The 24,860-nt window shown below is 38.0% G+C and overlaps 2 long non-coding RNA genes across 2 annotated transcripts in view; one reads left to right on the top strand and one right to left on the bottom strand.

The window, feature by feature from the left end:
- LOC139073854 (uncharacterized) overlaps positions 1-24,860 on the bottom strand; it is a 113,687-nt gene continuing 88,827 nt past the window's right edge. Inside the window, exons 3-6 of the long non-coding RNA XR_011522940.1 lie at positions 13,375-24,860; positions 12,218-12,298; positions 10,453-10,894; positions 1-5,469 (exon numbers count right to left, since the gene is read on the bottom strand). This is a non-coding gene — a long non-coding RNA (uncharacterized lncRNA). The remainder of the gene's footprint in view (positions 5,470-10,452; positions 10,895-12,217; positions 12,299-13,374) is intronic.
- Positions 5,451-20,213, top strand: LOC139073853 (uncharacterized). The gene is made up of 3 exons (XR_011522938.1): positions 5,451-5,910; positions 6,030-6,089; positions 20,083-20,213. It is a non-coding gene; the product is annotated as an uncharacterized lncRNA (long non-coding RNA).

Here is a 24,860-nt window from a genome sequence, read left to right as displayed (position 1 = left end):
TACAGGCAAACTTTTATTTTCACATTTAATCCTTTACAGCAGTCTTTCATGATGTATTGTGGATGCTTTACAGAATATACACTATATATTTATCCATTGCAATGGTGTTTTCTCTAGTTCTTCAAGTCTGAAAATCAACATAGTGAAAAACTGAGTCTTCACATAAATATCTCATTAGTCTACCTGACTCTTCCTAATATGTAGCTGTGGCCCTAAGCTAAAACTCTCAAGAAGATAAGAGAGGGATGAGGAAGGGGGAAGAAAGAGATATTTAGATTTGCAAACGATAAGTATTGCCTTTGTCTGCCTTTACATATTTAACACACTTACCTCTTTATTCTACCCAGAACTACTACTTATAAAACCAGCCGCACAAAAGCAAACAAACAAATAAACAAACAAACCAAAACAACAATAGTACATATTTAGAATCATTGATCAGGCCACCTTCTCTTATCATTAAAATTTTGAGTTCTAAAAGCAAAATGCCTACAGATCTCCTGGATGGAGCCTTATTGATCTTAAATGGTTATTGGCATGGTATCAAGAAGGATAAAGACAGAATAAGAAATGAGCAACATTTCAATAATCCCTGGAAACAGATAAATAGTTTCATTTGAGTAGTTCCGATTAATACAAAAACTAATGTCTTAAGTGAATACTGTTTTTTTCCAGTATCATTTGTGGATATGTTAGGTTTCTATAGCTTTGGATGTTCGCAGAATTTGCCTGCCAATTTTGGTAGCCAAGAGTATAACGGGAGCAGAAATGAATGAACCACCAAATAGAACACAGCGCAACATACGTCTAAAAGTACTCTGTGTTTTGTTGATTGTGGGGTAAAAATTCAATCTTGGCTGGACAGGGCAACAAGAACAAACTTTTATCCAGAGTATAGGTTTCCAAGTACTCACAGTAGGAGGAAAGATAGGGATGGGCTGGACAGGAGCATGAGGTTGCTCCAGTCTTAGGCATATTTATGTGGACAGCACAGCAAAATAACTCTACGCCCTAATTAAGCTAATTGCTACAGAACAGAATATGAGAGAATACCTTTCCTAATGTCTTCAATTACTGTCATTACCACCGCTAAACAACCAACAAAACATTTTAAAATGGTCCCCCATGTCATTTGCCATTGTGACATTATTTTAGGGAGGGCCCAGATTTCTAATAAACTCTGCTTTCTTTATAAGCATTAGGAAAATGGAAGAACTTCCTCCACATGGAATGAGAACATCCTTCCATCACTTCTGCCTCTAATTTTGACATAGCCAAGTCAATCAGTAAAGGCAAATTATGGTTGACATCTTCACTGTAGGGCAAGAGAAATCAACTTTGACAACAATATTATTCATTTGGATTTGTTTGTGCCCCAAATGCAGTTGGAAGCAAAAGCATAACCAGGAGCATGTGATTCTACAGTTAATTTACAACTTTATTGAAGTATATTCTGCCTACCTCTCCCCACTCTCCATCACAGAATAAAATAGTTATTCTTACATAAGGAAATTTTAAAGAATTAACTGTTGTGGGAGGTCACATCTTAAATAATTTAATTAAGCTTCTTAGTAAGAACTGGATAATTGCCTAAGCAATTGCCAGCTAAAATAATGACAAAAGCGAAACGGAGTCCTCTGCTGCAGGGTGTAAGCTGAGTAACAGCAGTGGCTTGAGAAGGCATTTCCCTCTGCTTATTTATTCATATTTACTGGACTCTCCCATTGCAGGAAAAGCCTGAGGGCACAGTTAGGAATGGCTAAATGTGGTGGCATGTAAGGTAGCTTTTTATCTATCTATCTATCTATTTATTTTTCTTTCTGCATCTTACAAGGGCATATAAATACAGGAAAAATTACCAGTCAGCAGTAATTTTGTTGCTTGAGCTGCATTATGGGCTGTCGTTGTGTGTATACATGGATTTTTCATCATCCTAAAAACACTAGGGACCAATTTTCATGAACATATGTGTATCTGATTGAGATATTACTGAGCTTTTATTGTCATAGTACAAGCTGTACTTTCTGGTTGAATTAAGAGAAGAGAACTTCAAAAGAAAACATGAACACATTTAAAAAAGAAAAACATTTTCGTGACTCCATCTTCTGTTTTCCACTCATATATTCTGATCACTGTAGACGACGCGAGGTTGTTGTGTAATTTTTACACTTTATAGCTGTGAATTTATAATACTCACATTGGGATTGTATGGTTATGACAAAGCACCACATGACCTCTTGTGAGTGGGACACAAGACTACTCAGGTGAACAAAAGCTTTCTCTGAGATTAGATAATTTCACAAACAGGATTTATTCACGGGACCCTCCTAATGCAGGAAAGGCTTACTGTCTGGGCAGCAGCCAGCCAGGTATTCAGGGTTAGTAGGAAGGCAGTCCAGTCGGTCATCTGAACAACATCAGGGTGTGCGTAGCGTTTGAAAGGGAGGCCCATAAGAGGATCTCTAGGAGCACAGTCCTGAATGTTGGGAATTTATCAGGGGAAAAAAGTCAATTCTAGAGGTTGCCAGGGCACCAAAGCAGCAGATGTCTACTTTAATATTCTGATGGCCACCGGCCTTTGGAGCATCGTCAATGTTTATGAGGACATAAGTGCAAGCTCCCAAATCTGAGATAAGTCATTCTAATTCCACCTTATGATTTTTTACTGTGCAACCTGATTCTCATTTCTACAAAAGGAGTCACTAAACGTTACAGTTACTCCCACTAGAGCTCTTATCAATTTATTTCTTATTAAAAGGTAATTACATGATTTAAATATAATTTGGGGGAAAATTGCTTAAAATAATATTTTCAAAGTTCAGTGCTAACAGTGGTTGGAAACATGCATATACAAATGAGTCATTATGACTCTCACTCTCTTTTGCTTAAAAATGGATCACAGCCTATAACCTGTTTCAAAATATTTTTCAAATTAATTCTGTGTTATGAAAATTTCCCCATATCATAAAAATATTTTTCTATAACCTGGATTTTAGTATGAGTACTATCTAATTAAGTTAACTAGTTATATTTTTTGATATTTCAAAATTTTGGTTAGCATCATTTGTAGCTTTTCTGAATATGCCTGTACACATTACTACTGTTATTTCCTGGAAATGCATAATCTATAATGTAGGTTACAAAATCAAGTGAGTATTTGTAAAGCTTTTGACGAGTACCACCAAATGCCTTCTAGAAATATTTTGCTCATTTTACCCCCACATTTGGAGCCCCTTATTTTTAACATGCTGATGTTGATTTTCTTTTAAAGTAACATGGACAATTTAGAGTATAACGCTTACAAAGCATCAATGTGTGAAAAGAAATGTGTGTCCATCTGCAGTTGGTTTGTAGCTGGTCATTGCTTGATCTGTGGGAATAGAACCATTGTATACAGCTCCACAAGGACAAAAACCATTGGCACCTTTTCCCTGAATTTCCAACATTGTCTGCTAAAGAAACTCTTCAATGAAACCACCCAAGTACCGCCTCAGAAAAAACTCATGGCCCCAGACAGCATTTTACTCTCACTGGGTCTCCATTTTCTAATTTCTAAAACCAAGAATTAATCTCAATCATATTTATTCTCATTGCATCAGGACACTGATGGACTCACAGTGACACAGAGTGAAGAATCACGACAAAGAGAATATTACTGTTGCGGGAGGAAAATGTGACAAAAGTGAGGGAATGTCATTTGGAAAAATTTTAGGGGAATCCTAGACACAAGACAAGGTATGATCTATGCATATCTCCACAACTGGAGTTGGAGTGACATTTACGATTCTGGAATTTAAGGGGAACTTCTTTCCTGCTCTGGGAAAGAATAATGAACTCTTCTCTGCTAGCAGACTGCCATTTTCTTAGCATACCTTGTGAACTGCCATTTTTGCCACGTTTAGATTAAATCGTATAATTTGCAAGTAGACTGTCGAAATAATAATAATAGTGATAGAACTGTCAAAGGTGGAATTCTGATTACTGCAGTTAACCAAAATCAAAGCTTCGTATCAGGGGCCGGCCCCGTGGCCGAGTGGTTAAGTCTGCACGCTCCGCTTTGGTGGCCCAGGGTTTCGCCAGTTTGGATCCTGGCATGGACATGGCATCACTCCTCGGGCCATGCTGAGGTGGCGTCCCACATGCCACAACTAGAAGGACCCACCGCAAAAATATACAACTATGTACTGGGAGGATTTGGGGAGAAAAAAAGCAGAAAATAAAAAGGAAAGATTGGCAACAGTTGTTAGCTCAGGTGCCAGTCTTTAAAAAAAAAAAAGAATTTAAAACATTTCATTTAAAAAAACAAAAAACTTCGCATCAAAGACTCCTTCAAATTAACATGGTGGGATAGAGAAGAGTTCTAGGCATCTCTAGTCAAGTAATTAGGAGGATTGGTGTAGACGTGATGATATAACATGAAGGAAAACATGTCCAGCCTTTGGAGATTAACAGACCTGGATTCGAATCCCTGCTGTGTGAGACTGCATGCATTTCTTAACCTCTCTGAGCTTCAGTTTCTTCATATATTGAATGCGCAAAAATTTTCCTTTGTATTTTCTTTTTTCTTTATTCATAAGGATTCAGGAAGATAAAGTGTATAATGACCTGAATGTAGAATAAAATATTCAAAGAATGGTAATTATTATTACTAGAATTAAGTGTAAAACTGCATAGAAATATCAAATATAAATGTGTTATCCAAGTTTCTTCACAGCTCTCCCATCCACTGGCAAATCCAAAACTTTTAAGAGTATGCCTGGAGTCATCATATAGCCCACTAAATAATTACCCCGTTTAGTTTGATCCAAATCCCCAATGATTATTAGCAATGAACTGTAGTGGGCTAGGTCCTAAGGTTATAGAGAGAAATAACTCACAATTTTGCTCTCTGAGAACAAATAGTTAGAAAACAACAAATAACTATCTGAAGATAGAGGAAAGTTTTCATCTCTACTCCTTCATATACCATTCTTGAGTTAATAATCAATTACTGCTTGCCAGTCTCCCATTTTCCAGCTTAATACATGTAACCATTTGTCTTTCCTCACATGAAAACTACTCAATTTCCCTTCTTATTTTTCTGGACTTTCCCTAGACTTTGCCAGCTCCACTGTGACTTTTGTTTTGAGGACTCGTCTGTGCAATGTACTTGATCCACTCCTTAATTAAGAATCATGAAGGAATTCTGAATTACCTGGGAAGGAATTATTGAAATTAAAGATTACCCGTGAATATTTCACTTTTAAATTCATTTGAACATTTTCATTGGTTCAGCTAATTATGCACTTTGTGGAAACAGACGGGATATTTACTTAAGGTTAGACTAGCAAGTAGAAAAATTTTCAAACGCCAAAATAAGTATCTCTTGCCCTGGAGAAAGTGCGAAGGAGCAAAATTTGCAAAAGACTGCTGTTTTTCAGGTTGGTGGTTTGGAGCAATCAATCTCAGAAGTGATAAAAATAATTCCTCCTGTGGAAAGAAGATGAGAAGAGCTAAGCGCAAAGGCAAAATGAGAAAGATGACTTTTCCTCATTCAACTTCGTTATATGAAGCATTAGATTAAGAGCTGAAAAAGTTCTATGAATGACATCACTGCCATCATATTAAAGTAAAACACTTCAAAGACCGAATGGAAATGATTGAGGATTATTCTCTTTCTAGAGTTAGCTGTGGCATATTTTGTCTCCCTCCTTTTTTTTACCCTTCAGTGCAAATAACTGATAGTTGACTGTGTGAGATGTCAAGTGGGGGCTGGTTCAAGACCATCACTCTCCTTGGAATATAAATGAGTGTATGCAGAGTACAATGAATGTGACAAAAAAGGCATTCCTACTCCATTCTACAATGACGATACTTTGCGTAATAAAGATGACTTGGACATTTATTTCTCTTCTTGTGAGTGGAATCAAGGTGGGTAGACTTCTTTCCTTTCCCCTCAAATACTAGCTCAATTCTCTGAATACTAGAACATTATTTGCAGATTAATTTATTTTGCGGATTTTTGAATCCAGTTTGTTTTCTTTTTGCAGTGTTTCTTAGGAGAGATTGAACAGAGAAAGGAAAGAAAAAGAAAAAAAACACACATTTGGGTGAGTAACAGAATTAACACACACTGGAGCCTTTGATAGGTGGGAGCAGGGTTTGTTCAGAGCCAAGTCCGCTAGAATTTTGAAAAGGAGAAAAGAAACACTAAGGCATTTCCGTTCAACTTTTGGTAACATGTTAATTTTTGGTTTATAATTAATTTGGGACCATTAACATTATATGGGGGGAAAAAAACAAAATTCCCCCACAGCATCTCAATTCTCCTGTGGAAGCATATCCAAAATAAATGCTGTCCCTTGATACTGTACCATGAAATACATTTCTAAGAAACCGTTGGCGCCTTTTCCCTGAATTTCCCTGAATTTCCAACATCATCTTCTAAAGAAACTCTTCGATGAAACCACACAGGTACCGTCTCAGAAAAAACTCAGGGCCCCAGAGAGCATTTTCCAGCCAGTTAGCTGGATGGATTCACACTTTTCATATTAGCCAAGAGATGTTCAGGATAGCATCCATAGCATAGGGATCTCTTCCAATATTTTAGACATATTTTTCTAATGAGACTGCGTCCTGATCTCTGTCTGTCTTTGTTTCTTTCTTTCTTTCTTTATTTTTTTTAGGCAGATTAGCCCTGAGCTAACATCTGCCACCAATGCTCCTCTTTTTGCTGAGGAAGGCTGGCCCTGAGCTAACATCTTTATATGTGGGACGCCTGCCACAGCATGGCTTGACAAGCAGTGCCATGTCTGCAGCCAGGATCTGACCCAGCGAACCCTGGGCCGCAGAAGCGGGATGTGCGAACTTAAACGTTGCGCCACCAGGCCGGCTCCAGTGTGTGTGTTTCTATATGTCTCTCTCTGTATTTCTTTGTCTCTCTTTCTGTCTGTCTCTCCCTCATTTTAAATCAGTGTCTCCTCTACAACTCAAAAGGGAGACATTCTCATAAACTAAGCAACAGACGCACCCACATTTCAAGATCTTAGAGTATTTATCTTACTACTGCTTTCCAATGTCATTTAAATAAATTATTTAGCAAGTCTAGTCTACTGTTATTTATTAACTTATTAGCTTTTTAACATAGATATGAATTAGGAAAAGATATAATTTACAATAGAAGGAATTATGTAGGGAAAGGGTATAAAGTATTTATTAAGAATATAGATATTTTCCTCTATTCTAAAGAAAAAAACATACAGATGTTTCTTAGCAAGAAAGAATTTTGTCTCAGATTAGTTGGGGGAAAACAAAACAAAATAAAAATCACGAGCATTAGGGTCATTGTATTTTTAAAATTATAATTCACAGACCATTTTTATAAGAATGAATCATGAAAGAAATAATACTGATAAAGCTATATTATGATCTCACTTTATATACTATCAGTACTACCCTGAGACTCAGAAAAGTGAGGCCTCACACTGGGTCCGAGCTTCAGCGTCTCCACACTTTAGAATGTTTTATAATTGTCATCCAGGTGTGGTACTCCAAATGGGGAGCCACCTGCACCTGACACCAGTCCCTGTTTTCCCCTTTGAGGCATTTTCTGGTCCTCTATTCAAGTGTGGGGCTGAACAGACACCTGGAATCATCCCAGGCCTTGGGTGTGGGGAATGCTGAATCAAAGAGGATAGCCTGGCAAGTGGACCCTTTGCATCTTGATTACTGTCTTCCTTTCACCTCCATGTTTCTTATAATTCTTGACAACTTTGATGTTCATACAGATGGATTGTCCACTAACCTACCAGTTCTTTCGCTTCTTTAGAATCTACAATGTTTCTTTACTCATTTGACTTTCATGGTTGTTTAATTTCATGGCATACCCAAGACTTTGTCAACACCAATAACTATACCAATTCTAAAATCTTAATTTCAAACACTACTGTCTTTGGCCATCTATCAACTACTAACTTTCCAGTTCACTTACTCTAATTCTCCCACTCTAGCAATTGACTGATATGTCAATACCTCCAATCCATCAATAGCGTTACATTTTCATTATCCATCAAAATTGCTTTGCCTCCAAGCCTTCATTTTTCTTCTTAAGCAATCTGGATCCCATGGTCTAGTACTATAACCAATTCCTTGCATATACTCTTAAATATGCCCTGCAATACCTGACACTAGTCAACTCAATCAGTCCCCTACTCAGTGCCAGGATCTGAGGATCTGAATACTTCCTGAAGCAACACACATGACAAATTCACTATCACAAATAAGCACCAACATAGAAGTATACTATTTTAGCATTTTAAAGTAATCATTTTTTTTCCCTATCAAAAATGACTTTTCTCCACTATCTCTCACCTGAAAGTTAAGGTGAGTTAAAGACTCATCCAGATTAAAGACTTGATTCATACTTCATAAAGAAAATAGATCCAGTTCAGTAAGAATTACTTTCTTACCAGAACCACATCTACCAATTTACCTACCTCTGTACCACATGTTGTGACTTCTCTCCTTTTATAGTATATCAACTTTCCCTGCTCCTGTTTAAAACCATTTATATACTCTGCATCTATTGCCCCATACCCTCTTAGGACTTCACTCCTGAAATTTCCCCCTTTCTCTCCTGCTTCACCTACTTCTTATCATTCCAATGGTTCATTCCCAAATGTATTTTAATATCACCCATCTTTAAAAGGAATTCCTTAGACCCCCATATCCACCTTCAGTTACTGTTCCATTTCTCTCTTCCCTTTGCTAGCAAGAGTCATCAAGAGTTGTCTATGTTCCCACTTCCTCAGCTACTCTTCTGTCCTTAGATCATTCCAATTGGATTTTCATTACCTTCATTCCATAGATCTTTCTCTTTTAATGTTACTAACAATCTTAATCTTTTGAAAGATGATGCTCAATTCTCTGTGCTCATTTTAAACCACATCTTAGCATCAGTTGACGCAGCAGACCAATCCCCTCTTCTTGAAAGTCTTTGTGCTCTGGTTTTCTCCCAACACCAACGCCCACCTGGTTTCATTTGCAAGCTTATCTTATCATCCTTTTTTCCTCTTTTTTACTTGTTTCTTCTCCCTTACTGGACCTCAAAATATTAGAATGCTCTAGAGCTCCATCCCCAATCTTCCTCTTTTTCAGCTTTACCTAATTCTTAGGAGATTTCATTTATTTTCATAATTTTAAACACTATCTGTATTCTAAAGTCTCCAATTTTCATCTCCAGACCCGTCTCCTGAGCTCAGGAGTTATATTAGACCACGCTTTGGGTGCTCCAATAGAATATTGAATTGCCATCTCAACAGAACATACCCCAAAAAAGAAAGGATTAATTTTTACCCACAAACTATTCCAAATCTTTAGACATTTCAGTAAACAACGTCACCAGCACTTTGTCCTTTAGAAATAGAATCTAAGAATTTTCACTGATTCTGCTTTCTTCTTATGCAAAGTAACTACTCCATGAGTAAGTCATGTCAGCTCTGCTTCTCAAATATTTTCTAAATCCAAACACTTCTTGCCAACACTGCTAAAATTATGTTGCAAGGTCAAAGTCAGCTTGCTTGGACTATTCTAATAGCTCTCTAACTGGTCTCTCCACCTCTAGCCCTATCCTCCCACCCAGTGCTGCCTACCTCTCCATTCTCTCCACATGGCAACAAGAATGATTTTTTCCAAATTGAGGCTTTTCTCACAACCTTCCCCTGCTTAAACCTTTCTAATTGTTTGCAACCAGATTATCCTCAGCATGGATTACAGGTCTTTTATGATCTGACACTTACCTACTTATCTGATCTCTACTATCTTAATTCTTCCCCTGTTCCTTTTGCATACGCTACAGTGCTGTCCTTCTGTCTCAAATTTGACATGCCTATTATTGTCTCAGAACTTCCATTTGCTATTCCTCTGCCTAGGGATTTTATTCTCTGAAGTTTCCTTGGCCGCTTGCTTCTCATCACTGAGATCCCAAATCATAAGTAACCTCCTCAGTGATGCCTTTCCTGACCACCTTAGCTAAAATGGACACCTGATCTCTATCACATTACCCTCTTTTATCCTTCTTTATAGTACTTATCAGTAGCTAGAATTATCTTAATCATTTTGTGCTCATCTTTAGTATCTCTTCTTAAACTCAAATAGAACGTAAGCTATTAGAATGCTTTGTTGTATCCCAAAACCTAGCAACGGAAGTGTTATTTTTTTTTTTTTAACTCATTAAATTTGTTTGCTGGACTAGCTACATCTGCCTCCATTAAGCTACAAACTGCTAAGCACACTTAACAAATTACAGCAACTTTAACGCACTCTCATCAGGTGATTGTAAGCAAATGATGAATAACAAAGTGACCCACTGCCTCAGACAATTGTCTACAGGTTAATACAGGACATCTCTACAACCCCGGGCAGACTGTGCCAGATCAGACTTTGGGGCAGTATTGTCGAGTCAAACCAAGGTACCTGGATTTCCTTCATGCATTGAAGAGCAATGATGATAGTGCGTATCAATAGAGGATCTCAGTGCCTTTGGGGTCTTTGGAAAGCAACTGGGTCATATGAAAGACTCCTCTGTCCCTCCTTTTCTGCATGTCAATCTTTAATTTAGAAGAAAAGAAAATTACAGCTCTCTATTTGGCTGTATTAAAATTTATGGGGCAGGGTGGTTTCCAAGCTGCTGCTCCTGCCGGGCACTGCTCTGATGATGTATGACTGCGACATGTCACCAGTGTAGCCGGGCTCTGATGATCCATTGCAGCAACAAGTCATTTGTCATACATCACTGCCTCAACAGCTGCCCCCATCCGGGCCTCTCCTGTCCACTCCAGCAGGGAGTCCTGGCTCAAAACAAGCTCCGTGTTCCTGCTGCACTCCCACGTTCACTGCATTCACCATGTATTTCTTACTGTGAGTGGGAGGGAAGAAAAATAATTTTTAGTAGCAAACTCTATTGGAGTGTCTTAAGACTTTTAAAGGTAAAGGGTTCATATATTCTGATGCCATGACCTACTGCAAATGATGATTTTGGGAGGTGCTTTATGCTTTTAGAATGCCACACTAATCCCAAAACTAGTAGTTAGGTAGCTATCATTTCCTGACAGCGAGTCTTCTAAAGGATTTACTGGCATTAACTAATTTAATCCTTTAACAGTCCCGTAAGGGAGGTGGTACTATTATCACCCATTTTACAGATGAAGGAAATGTGGCACAGCAAGATTAATTCACCCACTGTCACTCAGCTAGGTAAGTAGAATAAACTGGATATAGATCAAGACAGCCTAGGTCTGAAATCTTTGCTCTCAACCACTATGTCATGCTGCATGCATGGACTTTCTTAGACCATCCAAGGGGTTCTGCATATAGGCTTATATTGACCCCTGCCTTCCAGGGCGAAATAAACACACAGACACAGGGCAGGCATTGCATTTAATTTTTGTAGTTTACTTGTTACTAGTAACTATCATCATTGATGATAACACCATTTAACAACTGCTTGTTAGATTCTAAGGGATATAATAGGTGCTTTGCTTATGTTATTTAGGTCTCCCAACCTTGCAAGATATTGCTCTCTTTCCTGTTGTGTTTTAATAGATGGGTAGAGACGTAAACAAAAAGTTGTTGACAATGTTTTCAAGGAAGGCACATGAAAGGGGAATAAAGAGGGAAGACCAGATTGGGGACAGCTCTAAGTTGAAAAAGCGAATGAGTGACTGGAAATAATTTCTAGAAAATAGTTGAAATATCATTTGTTTACATTTTAAATAAATCAACCTAGTTACAATTATTCAAATGTCACTGAAACTAATCTATAGAGTATGTCTGTTCTTTTGTTCCAACTGACAAAGTTTTATGGGGCAGAAAAATCCCTTCACAGATTCATATTGTTTACAATTCTGAGCATCCAATTAAAACAGATTGATCCATGACAGAAAAAAATTGATAACTTGGACTGACTTAAAGTTAAAAACGTCTGCTCTGATAAACCACAGATGAGCTTATATTTGTAAAAAACATATCTGATAAAGGACATGTATCCAAAATATACAGAGAATTCTTAATCTCAACAGTAAGAAAATAAACAACGCAATTAAAAAATAGGCCAAAAAATCTGAATAGATACCTTACCAAAGATATGCACGGATAGAAAATAACTATATGAAAATATACTCAGCATCACCCACCATTAGGGAAATGTAAATTAAAATAACAATGAGATACCACTACTCACGTTATAGAGTGGCAAAAATCCAGAAAACTGCTGATACCAATGCTGGCAAGGATGAAGAAGAACAGAAGCTCTCATTTATTGCTGGTTTGGATGTAAAATGGTACAGTCACTTTGGAAGGCAATTTGGCAGTTTCTTACAAAGCTAAAACATAGTCTTAACCTACGATCCTGCAATCATGTTCCTAAGTCATTACCCAGCTGATTTAAAGCTTATGTCCATCCAAAACAAGCACATGCATGATTATAGCAGATTTCTTCATAATTCTCAAGAAGTGGGAGCAACCTTTCAATAAGTGTATGAATAAACTATGGTTCATCCATATAAGGGAATACTATTCAGTAATGAAAAGGAACTGGCTATCAAGTCACGTAAAGACATTGATGACTTTTAAATGCATATTACTAGATGAAAAGAGCCACTCTGTAAAGGCCACACATTGTGTGTTTCCACTTATATGACATTCTGGGAGTGAAAAAAACTATAGAGACAGTAAACAGATCAGTAGTTACCAAGGGGTGGGAGTGGGTGGGGAAGCACAGAGGATTTTTTAGGGCAGTGAAACTATTCTGTATAATACTATAAAAATGGATACATGACACTAAGGGTTTGTCAAAATCCATAGAACTTTCCAGTACAAAGAATGGTCTTTAACAAAATCATTTAGGAGTGAGGGGGACCCCAGGATGTAACTGAACTGTATCACAAACATATGAAACAGCGGTACTCAAGGAGATAGAATCTTACTCAAGCACTGGTCTGAGTAACTTTGGAAATGAGTTAAATCCGTAAGACTAAAGGCAAAAAGAACAGTGCTTAAGCCCTGTTGCTAGTATTGGATAATATCACAAAGGATAAAAGAAATATCCGTGAGTGCCTACTGATAGAAATAAATTATTTAGTAAATAGATAAATGCAGAACAGCCAAATCTCCCATGCAGACTTCCAAATAATTTATGTAGATATTCTGCCCTCATTGAAATGGGGTTTAACTCCCACTCCTTAAGTGTGGGCTAGCCATATTGACTTCCTTCCAAAGAGAGCAGTATGGAAAAGGGAAAAAAGAGCACCTTTACCGTGGAGAAACCTGACAAACTCTGTCTCACCCAGGTGATCAAGATTAGTAATGATAGCGATAAGTTATGTTGATAAAATGTACCTTTGATATGATGGCATGTAAATGGCACTTGGCCTCTGTGGACTTCCTCTCCAAAACCCATAACCCTAGTCTAATAATGAAAAAAAAAAAAAAAAAAGAAACACTTTAGACACATACTGGTTGAAGGGCTTTCTACAAAATACTGATCTGTAGTACTTCAAACAGTCAAGGTCATCAAAAAACAAGGAAAGTCTGAGAAACTGTCATAATAAAGAGGAGTGTAAGGAGTCATGACAACTAAATCTAACATGGTATGTTGGATGGAATCCTGGAAGAGAGAGGATATTAATAGAAAGTGAGGAAATCTGAATAAAATATGGACCTTAGTTAATAGTAATCTATCAGTATTGGTTCATTAATGGTGACAAATACACTATAATAATGCAAGATGTTAATAAGAGGGGAAATGGTACGTGTGATGTAAGGGACCTCTGTGCTATCTTCACAATTTTTCTGTGAATCTAAGTTAAAAGATTATTAAAAAATAGATTAGTATTTCTCAGATTTATTCCCAATAAAACAATTTAACAACTTATTTTGCAAAACACAAAAAAGAAGCCCTCGAATGCTTGAGTTGACAGATATTTTTTAAAGACCTTTTTAACGTGAAAAAATTCACAGGCATTAAAGGAACATTTGAAAAAAACACATTTTAAAGAAAGGCAGGAGAGGTAAAATAAAGTCAACTGAGACTGTTTACCACGAAAGTCCGTTATGTCCTCAAATTCTGAGGAAAGGGACTCATACTAAAAGCAGAGAAAATAATAGACTCTCGTTAAAAGGTTAAATTATGAAATTCATTGATGATTAAGTAATGTGATTAAGTTACTACAAGGATTTGATACTTGGTGTATGTAGAAAGCTCAGCTTTGAATGGATGAATAAGTACTGTGAGCTGTTCAGAGACATTATTTTAAAGACAGTATCAGGAGGCGATATTTTTACTTGACTTACTAACATTAATAATGAATAAAGACCAACATGACAAATTTTGCTCTGAATATACAGAAATCCATCTGTACTTTTTCCTTGAGGACTTTCCATTCTCCGTGAATTAAGTTATAAACTTTGGTGCATTTGACTCTTTAAGAAAAAGGTTAGAATGCTTTGTCGGGACAATATAAGCACCCTTATTTTAATATGCTTCAAATATTTTGGAAATGTTGCTGGATACACGTTCAACATCCTTCCTTTTTTTCTGTTGCTCGGTCCATGGAATCTTCAGTTGGTTATTGGGTTCCCCAGTGAACAGTCTCATCTCAAGAATACCAGCTCTGCGTTTGGAAAACATTTCAGTGGATCAGGGTCTGTGCCTTAAACTGTACCAACTGCTGGTTTTATCTCTTTGCATGCCACTGGGTGGTGGAAAAATGACAAATTCACCATCCGTTTCCTGAAGCAGTCTTTTCTGAAGGCAGGGCTAGCAGATTCTTAATATCTGTGGGGCATGGCCTCCGAAGCCAGACATTCCTCCGGAATATTCCCCCAGGCCAGGCCTTTTATTCCACGCTGAATATTGAGGCCAGCAATCAATAAGTTGGTTCTCCATCTGCCTTTGACAGAGGAAACACCAGGCTGACACCAGCCAGTCTGGGATCAGCTGTTTTCCTGCCTTTGATCTCCTCAGTTAGGGCTGTCTAAACGCCCTGGGCGTCTGCTTCAGCTTAGATACAGGCCACGTCATGCTGATATCTCCTCCAAGGCCTATTGTGGCCATTGTATTTGAGGAGGGGATCACCTGTCAAAGTGACTGGTTACAACCCCTCCTTCACTGCGGGAAGCCTTTTTGATGCGGGGCAGATGATAATGAGAGTCTAATTGAGTGATAAACTACCTCAACTGACTTGGAGGTTTTAATGACACCTCTACATCAAGGTCTGCGTTTCCCAGCAGGCCCCCAGTTTGTAACTGTATGGCCATGATATTTGCAATTATAAGCCTTTCCTTTAACCAGCAGGAATTTAACAAATGGACTGGGTTAATCACAGCTAGATAGCCCTCACATCTGACTTTGTGGTGAAAAACATGTATAAATTCAAGCACATGATTGAATTATTAATGCAGGCCATTCCAAGTCCATGGTCCTAGACATGAAATAGAGACCAAGTTTCAGAAGATTTCGGCAAACTAGCCAAGCTATATGATAACCAATGTAAGCTTCAATAGAGTAAAAATTCCATATAGGTAAGAGCCGGTTTTTAAGAGTTGCCATGTATATGAACCTTCTAAGCAGTGAGAGTCGGCCTAGATATACTGTCTTTAATTAACCGGGTCTATTAATGCAATGTTAAAAGGAACCAGTCTCAGCGGGTTCTCACAGTGGGAAAGGTATCCAGGGCTTTCAATTTACAAGGTCTTATTACAAAAGTGTCCTGCTGTTCTGGTCCTGTTCTTTCTGCCTGGGAGCAATTTCATGATCTGCTTTAGAGCAGAGAAATGGTCAGAGAGAAAATGTTCAGTGTTATGTGTTAGCGATCAAATACCCAATGGAATTTACAATGGTAACCAGACACTTCCTTTTCATATCAAAGTAGAACAGGGACAATGACATCAATACATTTGATTTGAAAAACTGTAATTGAACAAACTGGCCATCCTCTGTGAATGTTTGTTGATAATATGAGGTTGATGTTGAGCATGATGCCAACACAAATGATATAGATGATGAGGACAATGGCAAAGAAAAAGGAGGGAGAGAAGGAAAAGGAGGGAAGAAAACTTATTTAAGGATAAGAATATGGCTTTTGCCTTGAATGTCACTTAGTAATTTATTCTTCATTTATTCAACATTATTTAAGAAATATTTATAATTATCTACCATGTCCCAGGCCTTCCACTGCCTATGCTGGGGAAACAGCTGTCCACACAATGGTTTTGGACAAGTGATGAATTCGTGCATTTTTCCTTCTTTTATTCATTTAAGAAACTATTGATAAATGGCCATAATTTGACAGGTATTATTATACTCTGTTGATGATATTTTACTTACCTTTATTTCCCAGAGCTAAGATGCAAAAGGCCTAAAAACAATCATCGGTGAATGAACAAACAAATGAATATTTACTGAAAGATTCCTTACCCAGTCAACGTGGTTCTCGTTGAAAGCACAGACCTAAAACAAATACTTATGATGCAATGTGATACAAAATATCATAACAATCTGTACTTAGTGTTAAGGAACTGGGGAAGAGAGGTTAGTAACTCTCCCTAATAGACATGACTGAGAAAACATTGAGGATGAGAAATTTCAACCGAATGTATTGAGTTTAGGGTGTCATTAGAGACGGGAAAATTCTGAATCTGGGATGAGCTTTGGGCATCTGTTCTTTTGAAACACAGATTCTAAGATGTGTGAAGCTTACATTTTACAGATATGGAAGGACTATTTCCAAAGGAACCAGCATAAAGTAAATCACATAAGAAGAGCTTCAGAATCTTACATTTTCAATCCTCAAACCGCAGTTACCCCTTAGAGCTTTGTCTTATCTTGGAATAACATATTAGAATAACAGGAAGGCACATGGACCAAGTGGCTGTTTACACTTTGAAATTTAAGGAAACACTGTGAAATTTTAACTCTACATTCTTATCTCACCTCCACTTTCATCACTAGAATTATTCTTTCTTCTCGTAAAAGTGAAAATGTCGCAGGCGTGTTACGACAGCAGTCCAAAACAACTTTGAGGTTTCCCCTAGTCTTGTTCTAATATCGTAGTCTACTTTCTCAGATTAACCTTCTCTGACCTTTGAACATACTATATGCCAGAGATAGTTCTAGAATAAGAGGAATTAGACCATTGCCTTGAGTCCTAAAATATCAAGCTCCTCTGGAGTAATGACCTCTAAGCTATCACTAAAATCTTGCTCCAGGTTTAACTTAAGAATCATTTACATTCAAAGATGATTTACACTCATACTGTATTTTAACAATCTTTGGGAGTAGATATAGTATATTGAGATGGCAAATTTCCTGAGTTCATTGAATTGGACATTGTCAGATCTTTATTTGAAACAACTAGAAAGCATTACATATTATATAAAATAGAAAGCATGGAGAAAAACATTGTTTCTCTACAAGTATAGTTATTGCAACCATCTTGCTAGAGAACGGGTCTCTCTAATACAAGTTTGGACTAACTGGACCACTTGAAAATTCAACCCATGGGAATACAGTAAAGCCCTGACCCCTGGCTGGTCACACATATGAAGTATTGTTTGTTGACGCTACATATCAAAACTCTAACTAAGTTTTAGCAGATAGTGATGAGGCATTCTACAAGTAAGTACATGCAATGAATAAGCAAATTGCTGACGACAGTAACTCAGTAAGTTTGTAAGGTATAATTGCCACATACAAAAATAACACTTTCTAGTGGAAAAGTTGATAAGGGCAGACAATTTGAATCAGGTGGGGCAAAAAGGTAAAAATTGATGACGTGGAAAAATGCAAAATGATCATATATTACTTTCATTTAACATCTCATATGTGCTGACTCTAAGAGGGCACTATACACTACAGGTTGGATTTTATGATGTGTGTGGGGGGGCAGTTAATGGATGAGGTGGGACTAAGACAATGATATGTTGCAAACAATTACTTAGTTGCAGAAAATATCCGTTCACCTCTATCCTGAGTGTAACTCTCATCTGTGATTTGAAAATGCCTAATAACATGTCTTGCCACACAAAAGACCTCACAAGAGAATCTCTATTACGTATATATTTTTCATAATCTTTGAGTCTTTATATGATAAGATTTGATATCTCTATAGCTTTCCCTAAAAAGAATTTTTTTGAATCAAAATTAAGTCACTGAAATCGATAAAAATATTGTAACAAACAATGTTACTTTGAGTATTCTATTTCTTGAAGTTTTGCATATAAAAATTATACCCTTCAAAGATATTAGGCTATTGCGTGTGCCAGATTCAATTTAACTATTTTGTCTATTCGAATATTGAAAATCCATCTAGGTGGCAACAGTTCTCATCTGTAAATGAACCCTTGTTAGAATTCTCAAGCAAAAGAAGCAGTCATTTTAGTCTGTACAACCTTGGGACTTACATTCTAGGATGAAGCTATTACAGTCTTATCCAAATACTAATTTCAAATGAATAGAACATGTCTGTTCTTTCTTAGAAGTACGACTTAGAGAAGTTTACCTGGAAATTGTATGCACACATACACACACAAACTCACACACTGGATGGGTGATCTTACACGCTAGAGACAGCCTTCAAATAATCTATGGTGGGAATGAGGAGGACATGAAGCACTCTAAAGAACGTTAATTTAGGAGATTGAAAAACATTGAATATTCATTCTCCTACCATATATGAAGGGAAGTTGAACATTTTAATTCATGAGAAAAATCACTAGCCAATAGTCTGTAAAAAACATAGACTGTCTGAGCCCTGAAACAGTAAGGAAAGACCTCATACAGTAACAGTACGGAAAAGACCTTGGCCATTTAACTTCATAAATGATGAAAGGAAAGCCCAAAGAGAGGATATGACATGTCTACAATTACAGAGCTATTGGGTGGCCTAGCTGAAGTTAGAGCCCAAGTTTTCTGGATATACCACCCTGTTTTTCTGATTTCCATTTGCTACTCTTACTTCTGCCTAATGTGAATCTTGTGAAAAAAAATTAGCATTTCTCCTGGAGGAAAGAAGCTAAGGTCCACTAGCAAGATTGTTATTGATTCGGGTTAGGTCCGATTGGAATATGGTGGAATGTGGTTTGCTTTATTTGGCTGGGAACGTTTCTCTGTAACCTGAGGATTCATTAGTTTGAAGTGCTGGCCTTTTGCCTCTTTCCAAGGCCATTTTAGATGCAAATTGTACCCTAGACATCATTTTTAAGTGACAGGAAAATCTCTGGAGATAACAAGAATCAGTCTGTTAAATTTATGGACCCTTTGCATTTCTAATCCTTCTTGATGAATAACTCAGTTTCCAGCCAGGGTTTGAACTTAAGAGTTGATAAAGCATCAGTTTAAGCTGCTGGCTACTAAATCAATGTAAGTGATGGCTTTATCAGCCTCTCCACTCCCTCTGCTACCTTCCCACAGAATTCCATCAGACTTCTATGGAGCCAGGTCAGCAAGACACAGACATCCCGACAGGCCATTTGTAGCCATTAGATAGCATGGAAAGAGAATGTTGACCAGCAAAATAATTCAATTCTACCATTGAGGATATTGGTATTCTGCAGAGCAAGACCAAAAGTCTTGACTTAGAGATTGCTGAAATTTGGGGAGGAGCTGTGAAGGTGACGGGGAGAATTTTGACAAAATGAGGAGGAGACAAACAAGTTCTGGTAGAAGGATAACAACTGGGGTCATTTATAGAGAAGACACCTTTGGTAAAGTTGTGTACTTATCTGACTCTTTAATCCGTAATAAGAATTCATGCCTAGCAGCAGACCACACAGCAAATTAGAGGGGCAGTTTTGATGCTGAAAGACATAAATGTGCCAGTACAACAAAGATGGTCCCCCTTACCTGGCTGCTGAACTGGCGGCCACTGGCTGGGTCTTTGGCAGCAACTACCAAAACACAAAACATTTTAAGTGAGCAATGACACTTGTAGTCTTAGCGTTTTAGGTTCATAGACCAGGTTCTGTGGCTTGTGCCGTTGTGTCTTCTGATGACCAGGCACTTTTACTACAGCTATTTTTTAAATGCTTCCTATCTCGTTGTTGTAGATCAGTGATCCTCAAACCAAGGCCCTCAAGTTACAAGCAGCACTGTCAACTGCACCACGGCAAAGAGCAAGAAGAGACCACCGTGTTATGCAAGGTGTCCTTGGCACCCACCCCAGATGGCTTTGCAGTCACTGTTTCTGCTAAGTTGCTAACCAAAGATTTGGCATGTAGTTTTAAGCGTAGGTTGATGTTATATAGAGAAATCTCTATCGCCATTGACTGATTACCCAGTGTGGTAGTTTGCCTTATTAAAATTATGTTTTCTGTATAAATATGTAGTTTAATTACAATTGAGAAGAAAGGATAACTAAGCTGTCCAGTGTTTAACTAAGGTGGCATCTTTCTACACCCAGACCCATGAAGAAGCATCAGTCCCACTCTGGCTCTTTTGCTTTTGTGCATAGGTAAATCGATAATTTATGACTCTGCAATCACTCTCTAAGCCAGATTCCTGGAGAACATGAAGAACAAGAAGATGAAGACTATCCGAGGGGAGCAGTAGAGTCATTGTGGTAAGAGTGAGTCTTGAAGATAAGCATGTGGATTTCTCTATCTTGTTTCTTAGGACCTGAGTGGCTGTCAGGGAAATGTCTGTTAATAGCAGGCACTATGAACTCCTTGACTAAGAATAAATCCACACCGAGGGGAGAGGAAGTCTGCTTTTTAGTGAGGATCAGTGTCTCCACATTCCTCTATATGGAGGTACTTTGGGTTTTCTAAAGCTTTGCTACTTAAATTGTGATCTCCCGACTAGTTGCCCCAAGGAACTCAAGGGTGAGTTTGGAAGCATTAAACTGTTTTTCCAAAACTTTTTTCCTTTTGTTATGTTAAGAAGATGCAATCACCAACCATCCTGAACCAGACCAAGCCTTACTACCAGAGCCATGCCTATGACCTTTGCCTTATTTTCGATGCTAAGATCTCTCCAGGGGGAGCTTGGACTTTCTTACCGTAACCTGCAGTGTATGTGGAAGCATATTTTCCAGCTGAGCCTGCACAAGATAATACCCTCCTCTCCCTTTTGAATATTCATTCTCCATCCAAAATATATGTCTCTGCTTCCCTTTGTTCAAGGATGCCATGACTCTGGAAATGATTCCGCATGGTCTGCTATTTGCTGCAAAGGTACCTTACCTTGTGAGACAACTACTTCTGGTGGAGAGTCGGATTTAACTCTCCTCTCCAGGAGGGAACCCACTTTGATTTCAGTAACAAATGGACCAGCAGCAGTAGCATCTCCTGAGAGCTTTTTAAAAATGCAAAATCTCAGGTCTCAACTCAAACTTACTAAATAAGAATCTGCAACTTAACAAGATTTCACGTGATCCATATGCACCTTTAAAGCTTGAGAAGCACTGTTCTAAAGAAAGCACTAGATAAAGGTTTTCTCCCTTGAGGTTCTTGGGACATTCACCGCAGCCCAAGGTTCTGTGATCAGATCCATCTCTTTGAAGAGAAACAAGTTATATTGTAATTTAAATTTTGGGAGCCACTTTTTATATGCATAAGACTCTCATTGTATTGTTAAATTATTCAGATGGATTGAAGGTGTTTTTTCCTCTCTCCCTCTCTTCCCACCAACCCCTACCCCGCCTCTCTCTTTCTATCACTCTCTGATATGGAGAATCAAGTCGATCGGTCAACATATCTTCAGTATTTTAGTGTGAAGACAAAATCATTTTGTCTTATGGGTTTAAGGGTTTCAGGATCTCTATGGAGGTCAGAGGTTGAGAGTCTGTATTCTCAGGCATGAATGTGAGATTTTGCTGGCAGAATAATTGATAAAATGGTATCTGTGATCCTCACCTGGATTGCAATAAAGTCTCCTCAAAGCTGTATCCATTACCCAAAGCTTAAACCAATAGGATCTGTTATAGAAATGCAAATATTTTTCACAATTAAAAACGTAACATTTTAGTTCAGGTTGCACTAAGGTTTAGGTTTCCTTAAATGGGTGGACCTGCAAAAATAAAACTTATTTTTCATCTTTTTTGGGAATGTACTTAAGTAGGTACAAAGAACTTTGTGGCCACATGGGAGTTTGTTTAATAAACCAAAAACTTGCTCTAAAACCCAGGTTCCTTTTTTTAGTGGATTTTAAATGAATTACTGAACAAACAAATATTTACCTTTAGCCAATTGCTATGCTATGAGAGAGAAATGATAGGTTTTTCTAGTAATAACTTTTGGATTTTCATGTATACACTTAGATCTGCAGGGCTTCATTTCAAACTCAGGGAAAATATCCATGATTATAGATATAAACTGGTTTCCCTGAAGTTTTAAAAATATTTTCTTCCAAATTATTTTCCACATCTAAATTTAGACAAGAAATGATCCGATCTTTCCTTCTGATGGCAAAAGGGAAACACTCAGTATAAGGGAATGCAAATTAGACGTACTCAGAGCCAAACTGGATTTCCTAATAATGGTAAACAATGATCGCTGCTAATGATAACAATGTTTCCATACAGAAAATATTATAGTTTTAATACTTTATCGATAATGTTGTTCTTTGGGATTAGAATAACAGCAGCATTCTTCCTGGAAGGGAAATAATCCTAAAAATCCTATAGATAATTGAATAATGATAATAAAACTAGAGGGAATAAGCAGCCCATCCTTCAGTTTCTGATTTATATGTGTCTGCATATTTTTTCATTTATGATTTTCCTATGACCAATGTCACAGCAACAGACCTTGAATGAGACATTCACATCTGTAGCGAAATGACAATTCACATTATTCTTGTTAATATCATGCCCCTAAGTAATGAAATTCTATCATGGCCTGCTGGGTAGTCAGGGAAGATTCATCAGTCAATCAATCTATCTATCTAGCCAACTATCTTTTTTTTTTTTAAGGGAGATCAGCCCTGAGCTAACATCTGCTGCCAATCCTCCTCTTTTTGCTGAGGAAGACTGGCCCTGAGCTAACATCCATGCCTATCTTCCTCTGCTTTATCCGTGGGACACCTACCACAGCATGGCTTGCCAAGCGGTGCCATGTCTGCACCCGGGATCTGAACCGGCGAACCTCGGGCCACCGAAGTGGAACGTGTGCACTTAACCGCTGCTCCACTGGGCCAGCTCCTGTCTATTTATTTTTAGGAGCCACCATTAGATATTTTCTGGGTCTCCAGGAAAACAAAATTAACTGCATTTTGTGTGCGTGTGTGTACAGGTATATTACCAATAAGGAAATTTGCTTGTATCACATGCTTAAATAAACTAAACTAGACTAAAATAGTTTAATGAATATATGTTTATGATTATTCAAGCATTCTACTCCTTTTGCACATAGTATTAATTTTTAAAATTATTGTTTATGTTAAATTACACAAACAGCAAAATTCATTGGAAAACATTCTACAATACAGAAGCATCGTATTCTCTAGGCTTAAAAGTATGGGTATATAGGGGCTGGCCCCGTGGCCGAGTGGTTAAGTTTGCTCGCTCGGCTGCAGGCGGCCCAGTTGGTTTGAATCCTGGGCGCGGACATGGCACTGCTCATCAAAACCATGCTGAGGCAGCGTCCCACATGCCACAACTAGAAGGACCCACAACTAGGAATATACGACTATGTACTGGGGGACTTTGGGGAGAAAAAGGAAAAAAATAAAATCTTTAATAAAAAAAAAGTATGGGTATATAAATTATTGATTTTAGAGAGCTTCTATGAGAAAGAGAGAGAAAGAAAGGGGGCGGAGAGTGAGGCATAAATTTTTAGAGGAAAGGATATCCATTAATTCAGTATTATTGACTATCCTCTAAGGGTTCTCTTTTCCTCCTGATCTCTCTTGCACTCCAACATTTCACCAAGTTTTGTCTTTAAATTTCTACCCAATGGCATGGTTAGGATGTTTTTCCCGGGAAATCTTAATAAGGAAACAGATGTTAATACCTAAAATTGATGAAAATCCTTCACCAATTAAAGCTATATGACAGCAATTCATCAGCAGAGAGCAGGCTACGAAAATAAACAAAAATGGAAGATTCCGAGGTAAGGTGTTGGAGTGAGGAGTAAGGACTCTAGAATGTGGAGTCTTGCTAGGAAGTGTGAACTCAGTTAGAAATCCAGAATTAAGGACATAGGACTAAAGAGAAGGTTTATAAGTTTCTCAGAGCTGGGAAGTAGGGCAGGTTCAAGGCAAGCTTTGCCTCATTCAGGATTTTGCCATTGCTAACTGTCAGAAATACGTGAGAAGAAAAGTGAAGTTGATGAAATGCTTTTGGAACAACCTGGTTCATAGATTTTGAAATAGTGGATTGGTGTGCCACCTTTTAGTCATTTCTGGCTTTTAAGTTTCTGGGCAAATATGAATAATCACATACAGAGTACACAAAGTCATAAATGTTATGCAGGGCTAGCTAGTAATTGTGGTTGGTCTTCCATGCAGGGTTTGCTATCCAGCGGCTCCACCTGAGAGTGGTTCCTGAGCAGCTGCCACTCCGTCTGCTGCATCCCCACACAGGGGCTCTGCCCGCTGCCCAAGCAGCCTGGTCTCAGAAGGACTTCTAGGGTCCCACGAGTCACGAGAATCAGTTCTTGCTGCAGAGCTACTCCCGGCTGGTTCGGCAACTTCAGGAGGTCAGGCAAAAGACACAGTAGTCTTCTTCATATCTTGATCCCTCTCCAGATTCTCTTCTTCATTAAAGGGTGACTTCTTGCTTGGGTACTCTTTGCATATCTTAAAGGAAAAGTGAGGGCCAAAAGCAAATTTTATGTTTTTGTTTCTTGTTTGCTTTAATGAGATATTTGAAGTAGGAAGTTGAACC

This window comes from Equus przewalskii, chromosome 10 (assembly GCF_037783145.1).
Source record: "Equus przewalskii isolate Varuska chromosome 10, EquPr2, whole genome shotgun sequence".
Lineage (NCBI taxonomy): Eukaryota > Metazoa > Chordata > Mammalia > Perissodactyla > Equidae > Equus > Equus przewalskii.
This window is presented reverse-complemented; position numbering and strand designations above follow the sequence as displayed.